Source organism: Zingiber officinale, chromosome 8A, assembly GCF_018446385.1.
Source record: "Zingiber officinale cultivar Zhangliang chromosome 8A, Zo_v1.1, whole genome shotgun sequence".
Lineage (NCBI taxonomy): Eukaryota > Viridiplantae > Streptophyta > Magnoliopsida > Zingiberales > Zingiberaceae > Zingiber > Zingiber officinale.
This window is the reverse complement of record NC_056000.1, coordinates 54,649,875-54,659,185: the sequence shown is the minus strand read 5'-3', so window position 1 is coordinate 54,659,185 and position 9,311 is coordinate 54,649,875.

The window sequence follows — 9,311 nt, the reverse complement described above, 5'->3', positions numbered from 1 at the left end:
TCTGGTTCCTCCTCGATCATTTCCGGGTCCTCTTCAAACTCTTCCGGATCCTCTTCAGTCATCTGATGAAGCAACTCCTCACATAGTACAGAATATGTGACGCGTCCTTGATGACGCCCCCAAATATAGTCCACTATCATCCTAGGATTTTCTAGCAATGATTGCATCAAAGCCCAAATCCTATAACTGTCCAGGACTGGAAACTCTTCTCGCTCAAGTTTCCAAAACAGATCATCAAGTCGTCCAATGTGTCCGTCGACTCCAAAAGCAAAGTTGTACTCTATCTCCTGAATCTCCTCCCTGAGCTGATTTCGTCGCACTTCGCGACGAGTCAATGTGGTAATCGTCCGTGCCATCTGAAAAATTGAAAATAAATTAGTCAGTACAAAACCGACTAACCAGTACAAAACCAGCTTATTTCAATTTATACAGGCATAGTACCAACATAATAAATCAAGAAAAACAAATCTTCTCAATTTTCAGGAGTTCAAGTCGACAATTAGAACTAATCTAATTGGTCAGACCCATTGGATCGGTTGATTAGGGATCTAGATCCTAAGCTTGGTTCATTGTCTTTAATTAGAACTAATTTAATTGGACAGGGATTTTGTGCCTATGTTCTGTTACTTTTTCTCTAAGTCCATTTCTACCAATTCTAGACTTATTGATCAAACTCAGATCCGTTTGATTAAACCAATGCCCATTGGTTTAAGTCTGACCAATTAGAACAAATCTAATTGTTTTGATCAAATCTGACCCATTAGAACAAATCTGGTCATTTGATCATATTTGGTCCAAGTCTAATTAATCAACTCAAATTAATTTCGGGTTTAGATCAAATTGGTTCAATTAAACCAACTAATGATTTAAATCTGAACCAGATCTAAATGGACCAAAATTACTTTAGATTATTTATCATAAATGATAAATTAATTGAACTCAATATTCAATTAATTATCGCATGTAAATAAAATTAATACTAACAGTATGCATTATTTGACAAACAAAAATTATTAAAAAACATAAACATATTATGTTTCTTAATTTCAAATGCATACAGTAATTTATAATAAACGTTACCCATTTTTTTATATAAATCTACTGTTTTGCAAAATATTTGCATACTATTTTGCAAAATATTTACATGCATGAGTACGTGGGAATTTATTTGTTCACAGTTTTTTTTATAAACATAAAAAAAAAACACCCACGTCTTTTGCACCGTGCTTCACAAATGCACGATTTTTCTGTCGGCGCCATGCCCACGATCGACCACGCCGATGCTGCGCCTCGCCCATAGCCTCCATGCAACCGTAACAGATACAGTCATCGGTCACGAAGGCCAATCTCCGGCCTATTTGGGCGGTCACCGGTCACTGTCATCGTCGGCAAATCCATGCAGCGTTGCAATTTTACAAATTTAGCACAGCGTGTATGCTACGACACATTAGTCGTGCAAAACAGCGACAGGAAATGACGAAGCGATACAGAAAATTTCCAAATAGAGATTTCATAATTCGTCTCTAAGCATTTAGAACTAACACAGCTCTGATACCAATGTAGATTATACTAAATATATGAAAGACGAATTAAAAATAAATGCGGTAAAAACTTACGGCGATCTCCCGCAGATCTGCAATTGGAAATGACGAAACTTGCTGTCGGAAGAGCGATCACAAGATCGGAAAGCCCTCCGCAATTCCACAAACCAAATCCCGCCGCCTTAGATGTTCTCCTCTTACTCTCGTCGCACACTCGCAATTTCACACCCACCTGAGGCTTGGACGGACCCCCTTTATATAGGGAAATACACTAGGGGTATAATGGACTTTTCCATTATGAGTAGTGGGAAACATGGGCCACGTTCCCTACTATCCTCATTTCCAACAGGCATGCAATCCGGGGTGACGACGACGAGTAGATCAACCGATCCGCCATTACTGAGAGGTCAACTCTTAAAGGTTAATAGAGTGCTAACCTAATCCAAGAGGCCTTCCTTACCATTGCTATTGTGTCGACTTGATCCGAAAGATCAACACTTTAGCTCCAAATATTTGAATATATATGGTAAAAAGACGATTCGTTCAACTCAGCGCCCCCGTCAATTCATCTTTAGGTCAACATGGAGAAAGTAAATCACGGGTGACTACTAACCATTAGTGCAAATGGCCAAGACATGAGGGAAGTTATGCTCAATCACGTCGAGTTTCGATCTCAATACCTCACATGGTAATATCTCATATTTTAATCATCGCACCGTTTAGGGATCCAAATATTTAAATATATGAGCGATATGATGAGGGTATTTGTTTTTTTTTAATAAAAAACAATATTTTTATTTCAATAATAAAAGTACTCCACCACGAAGAGTACTTTTATTATTGAAAAAGTACATTTTTTTTATTAAAATAAAAATAAAACAACCCTCTAACATATTTTTTGTTTTAAAATTATTCTTATTTAATTTATGTTCTAAACTATAATATAACTGCTATAAGGTATTAAATTGAATCAGTTCAACTTAATCAATGTTGCTACACATAATCAATTAATCACTACTATTATATATAAAAAAAATGTATAGGGATAGAGTGCAATGAAATCCGCTCTGTTGCTGTTTCAACTCCAGAAACCACTAAAATGATGGCAATGAAAGTGGGTGATGAGATTATCTGTCCCGAAAATATCGTGTCTTCGTGTCTCAGCGTCGATCGAACGGTTATGATATTTTCATGATATATACTGTATTCTTGAGATATGATTTAGCTCGTCCGATCGGTGCTGGGACACGGGAACACGATATTTTCGGGACAGAAGATCTCATCTTTGAAAGTGGGGCGATGGGTATCCGCCAATAATAAATAACAGTAAAATGTTTTACGCTTCTTCTCTAAACAAAGTGGATTCCACCGATAGGCGATGTTATCTTGTGTTTTATTTTGGTTTATTTCATTTTATTTCTTTAGCGCATTAATTTGAGCCTTTGTTTGGTGGTGGCAAGTAGTTCGCCATCACGTGCACAGTCGATGTCACAACCTGCTCAATAGACAAAGACAGGGGAATAAGCCGCCCAAATAATGAAAAAGTGGTTGAATAAACTAGATTTGCATAGGTCGAGCGTTCATGACTGACCGCTCAGCTCCTTTCATCCATTCTAATTGAAGCAATATTACAGATAAAATAAAATAAAATATTAATTAATTAATTAGTTAAAAATGACTAAAAGTCAATAAATTCAATGGTGGTAGCGTAAGGGGAAGTCAGGTTTTAGGATAGCAGGCACCACAAGGGAAATTCTTAAGGCGTAGTAGTTACGATGAGATGTTAGTTGGCACGAGCTAGCGCCTTTGTAGATAGGTGAAGACCTTTAATGAGTGCAATAATTAATTAGATACAAGAAGATGAAAGGGATTGCAACAGGGAGCAATCATCTTGGAAGATTATAGCTAAGAAGATTGCTAAATTCGTTAACAAAGACGATAATTTAAGATTTTAATATGTTATGATTAAGGATGTCGTACCATGCATGTCAAAATTGATTGAAAATCTGATACCGAAGAAAGTCTCTGAAGCTGATTAGACATTTAATATTGATTGAAGACTTTAGTGGAAGATGCAGAGATTTTAAAAGCAGGAGTGAGGTAGACTAGACATATTGGAGAAGTCAAATCATATTGACAGTATGAAGTGTTGATACTAATCCGTCAGTTTGGATTCCATCAATTAGCTCGATTCTAATTGGTAGGGTTTGATATGACAATGCAATCCCTTTTATTTTCTCGATATATCATCATCATTGTTATTGTAATTGATATGGTCTTATCGATCATTGAATTATTTTTTCAGATATCGATATATCCATTTAGATAAATTTATCCCTTCATATAAGAGTTTTTAAATTCAGATCAAGACTAAACTTTTTTTTAACATAATATTACCCTCTTTAAATGCTTAAAGTTTATTAACAATTGGCAATTGGCAATTTAAGTTTTACTTTTGAAACTTAAAACGAAAGTTCACAATTGTATTGCTGGTGATATCTTTATAAAAGCAAAAAACTAAAGAAATTATTTATAGGGTTGAAGGGGTATCTTAGGTGAGCCATTAATTAATTAATTAATTAATTAATATATAAGAGTTTGATCTGGGATGAGCAATTATTAAATTAATTAATTAATTAACCAACTATTAATTTCTTTTACTACTAAATACATTGATTGATTAATTATTTTATAGAAAAAATAATTCTGATTAATTTTTTATCATCCCTTGAATTGGTTTCATGCAAATTGACATTTACACATATTTGAACTAGCATTTGTGTATTCACGTCTATAAACCAAGCTCATGTATGAGCTAATACTTTTGTTTGATCATATAAGACGAACCCTTCATTACTCAACTAATCTTATATATTAATGTCTCATTCATCTAAAAAATTAGTTTATGATGAATTACTCGCAAAATAGTCATCCATGTCTATATTTGATTTATTGATTATGAAAAATAATTTTTCAACATGAGATCCCAAAGGAGTGCATTCTTTGTAAGGTTGAAGTCCTACAAGAGTTAACTTTAAATAAGTGAAAATCCTAATGTGTCAAATGAAAATTCTAATGAATTAAGGCTGATTGACATTAGACAACGAACGTCCTAAAATTTTATATATAGGTATTAAAAGTTCTGATTGATCAATGTCGATATGTACTAGGTAGAAACATAAGGTCTCTTAGAATGGCAGGGATTGAACTTTGGTGTGACTGGAGTTAGAGTTTTAGATGATTGGTAGTTGATTGATGAACCCAAAACAGTGAAGATTAGTTTAGTTAGATTTATGGGTAAAGTTGTCAATTAATGTTGATAAAATAGTTGACAAATGTAGTGACCAATGACGAAGTAACAATTGACTGATGATCTGGTCAACAAAAACTTCAGTTAGCAACTAATATAATCATAAGCTTAGTCGACTGATGATGAATTATTAGTCGACTGATAACAACATTAAAAAAAAAAATGACATCTTCAATCCATAAGGATGACAAGATTGTAGCTTAGAGGATTTAGTCTCAATTTTATTTGGCCGAAAGGACAAATGATAAGAAACTAATCAACTAATGAATTAGTTAGTAGATGAGCATGCCCAAATCTAAGTAATACGGATTATAATAAGTGGACCAGAAGATGATTGTTAGTGTAGGATTTAAAAATCTGAATTTTGATAATGATAAAGGATTCAAAAATTAAGATGTCTTGTAATCTAATAAGTGTGACTGAATTTGCAGAAAAATTCTAAGTATTCTTAGGCAAAAGTCCTAGTGGATTCTAGACAAGTAGAAAATCCTAGGGGTGGTAATCCTAAGTCCTAGGGGGAGATAACCTGAGGTTATGAAAATTTCTAACCGTGGTTAGGCAACGAAGTCCTGGTCCTGGATACTGGGTAAAGTCTTGGTGGGTCGAGGATGTTGGATGAAATCCTAAAGTCGAATACTTTAGATGAAAATCCTAGGAGTCACGAACATCAGGTGGAATACTGGACGAGTAGAGATCAGGCATTCAGCATGAAGTTGTGACATCTCGGACACTGACCAAAAGTCCAGATACTCTGGAGGACTAATCTGGCAAAAGGTAAACTCTTCGGAGAGGAGTAGGTGAGGACGCATTCCCTGAAGAGGGAACAGTAGGTGTTAGTCCGACCTAGAGTTTCAGCGAAACTTAAAGTCAGGACTGGACAGTTCGGAGATTATCAAAGTTATATTTTATATTATTTGTCTATTATTCTAACTCTGTTTTGCAAGAAACTAACAATTTTGCAAGTTCGGATTTTGCCTTGTTAGGTCGGCTGAACATCCGGATCGGTCAACCGAACCATCAAGCTAGAAGAACAAATTCAACTCGTGAAAAAGTGTAGACTGAGGGATCAGTTGACCGAACAGGGAGGTTCAATCGACCGAATGGTGGATAACCTTCAAACCGGGTTGATCGAACTAGATAAGCCGAGCAACATCGAGGGTTCGATCGATCGAATGGTGGTATTGTTGACTGAACGAAGACTTATCTAGAGTGGCAGCATCTGGACAGGAAGTCAGGTAGATTCAAGCGGGTTCAGGCGACCGATCAGGGGGATCGGTCGATCGATTAGCATTGCGTCAAACTTGATCCCGAGATCAGTGGATCAGGATCAGGATCAGGCTCAACTCGGGTATAAAGAAGGCATCGACCAACACTTTGGGACAACAAATTATTCAGAACAACTTGAGCTCTTGCGCACACTCTGGAAACATCTAAACACTGCTCCGATGATGATCAATCTAGAAGATCAATTTCTCCAAGTCGTTGGTAACTAGTTTCTTTTTATGCAATACTTGTATGATTCATCTTTGTAATATAAACTTGTAAAGATTTTCTGATATTATAGTGATTGACCAACAAAAGCGATCAACGATTGCGGGCCTTAAAGTAGGAGTCACTACAAGAATTTTTGGATTCAACAACGATTTTCACTGTTGTTGTGAGCCCTTAATAACTATTGTTAAAAGTCGTGTTGTTAAAAGGGGTGCTCAAAGACAACGGTAAAAACTGTTGTCGTTGATCAACGATAACAATTTTTCACTGTTATCATTTAGGATGATCGACAATAGTTTAGCAATAATTTTTCACCATTATTATTTAGGACGATCGACAATAGTTTAACAACAGTTTTAAACTGTTGTCTTTGGTTAGAATAAACAACAGTTTGACAATAAATAAAAATCATTGTCTTTTTTTTTACAACAAAAAAATCATTGTGTTTTCATTAGTTTGACAACCGTTTAAAAATAATCATTGTTTTATATTTAAAAGTTAAATTATTTAAATAATTAAAAGAATATTGGGATCAATCCAATTCAGCAACAACAATAGCATTATAAAACTACTTCGCATTAATAAAAAGTGGCAATAACATTAATTATCGATCTTAGAAGATATTGTAATAAAAACGGAGCCACAGATTTAATTAGCAACAATTTCTCTAATGAAAACACAAAATAGGTAGTATTATGTACAATGCTTAAATGTTTCTCCAAGGATAGACACCAAGACTTGATTGGTGCCTATTTGTTCAATGCATCCATCCTCTATGAAAAACTAAGGCACATCCACTCCAGTTCTTCCCGTTTTTGAGAAGACAGAAGAACATGGAAAGAGGAATCAAATCATTCAAATAAAGAGACTTCTACTAACATAATGAATAAAACTCAGAGGCATATTAAAAGGTAGGAACTAGCAATATAATCATAGAATTACAACAGATCAATTGCAATAGTGTTCATCTACAATACTCAACAATAAAGAGGAAAACAACCATTATGATGGTGCCATTACAAAACGATGAAAATTTGGGAAAATGAGATGTTTAAAAACCAACGAGATGTTTATCATCTCCATGACCAAGTCACTAAGGTGTATTAACCATAAATAAGGTGGCATCATGTGTAGATTAGTTTGCCAAAAATAAGAACAAAGACAGAAGTAGTGTGCAAGCTTCTAAATACTCAAGAAAACTGCTTAAGAAATTATTAATATAAATCCAAAAGAAAAAAGAATTAAATGTGAATTAGAATCATATGCCCTATGGAACTTACTTAACAGTAGGTTATAACCTATTTTGGAATAATTAAAAAAAATCCATGTTAGCTTATAATTTCTTTTCCTACTTTTATTGCGCATACATTTTGGGAACTATATACAATCAAGCATGTTAGAAGCTAGTAAGAGTCATGTTTGGTGACTATATTATCACTTCGAAATGCAATAAAATGAATTCATGTACATACCTATGATGGGTCAGGAGGATGAATAGCTCGTTTCGCTTGTTTGCTTGCGTTGAAGAGGAAGATATGCAGTGGAAAACCTCACAGTAAACTCATAATACTAACATAGGGGATTTACTTGGTATATACTTAGGCGCATTTAATAGTATCCTCCCCATCGGAGTCACTGCTATTATTTGTGTGACCGAAGATGAATCAACAATTAATTTTACTTATCATAAAGTTAGGTTGATAAGATAATAAAATTAATGGATAAAACCTCCTCTTACAAATATTTGAATTAGTATACGTCCATACTATCGTGGCATATGAAATTCACGGTGTTTTGAGGTATTGGTGAATTTAAATTGTATTGTTTGAGGAATCAATATTAATCTAAATTCTAAAGTTTTGACCAAAGATTTTATTTTGTGATTCTCAGAATTTCAAAATGGCTTTCAATCCTCTTGCTGTTATTTTAAAAGAAAACAAACTTACTGGTCCAAATTATATTGATTGGAAACGGAACTTGGACATTGTCTTAACTGCTGAAGAATACAAGTTTGTACTTCTTGAGGTCTATCCTAGCGTGCCTGATAAGGATTCTAGTGAAGAGGAGATAGAGAGACATAGGAAATGGGTCAAGGCAGATGAGATGGCCGGTGTTACATTTTGGCTTCTATGTCAAATGTGCTGCAACATCATCATCAGGTCATACCCACTGCCTATGACATGATGCTTAATCTCAAGGAACTCTTCGGACACCAGAATCGGGTTGCCATGCAAGAGACCATGAGAAACTTAATGACGACCATCATGACTGAGGAGACACCCGTGAGAGATCATATCCTCAAGATGATGACTCATTTGAATGAGGTGGAAGTCCTTGGAGCTGAAATCGATGGGGAAACCTAGGTCGATATCATTCTCCAAACGTTGTCCAAGAGTTTTTAGCAGTTCCGCCTAAACTACAACATGAACAAAAGGGTTTATTCGTTGGCATAACTTCTAACAGAACTCCAAGCGGCAGAAGGGCTATTTCGTCAAAATTCTCAAGTTCATATTGCTGAAAACGTTTCTGTCTCTAAGCTGAAAGGTGGAAAGAAGAAGAAGAAGAAACAAGTTGGTTCGGCAAAGAAAGTGATTCGACCTCAAGGGACTGGGCCGCAGGCAGGTGTGAAGAAGCCGAAAGGCAAGTGCTTTACATGTAAGCAGTCTGAACATTGGAAAATGGGTTGTTCTCGCATAAAGGAGAACAATAAAGGTATATATTATTCATTAGTTGTTGAAACATATTTAACAGTGTTATCTACCGGTACCTGGTGTGTAGATACGAGAGCCACTGATCATGTCTGCAATTCATTGCAGGGGTTCCAGGAAACGCGACGACTACATGAAGGGGAGATCACCGTCTACATGGGCAATGCTACGAGAGTGGCGGTTGTTGCAGTGGGAGATGTTTATTTATCTTTTGATAGGAATAAAACTTTGATTTTGAAAAATTATCTTTACGTACCATGT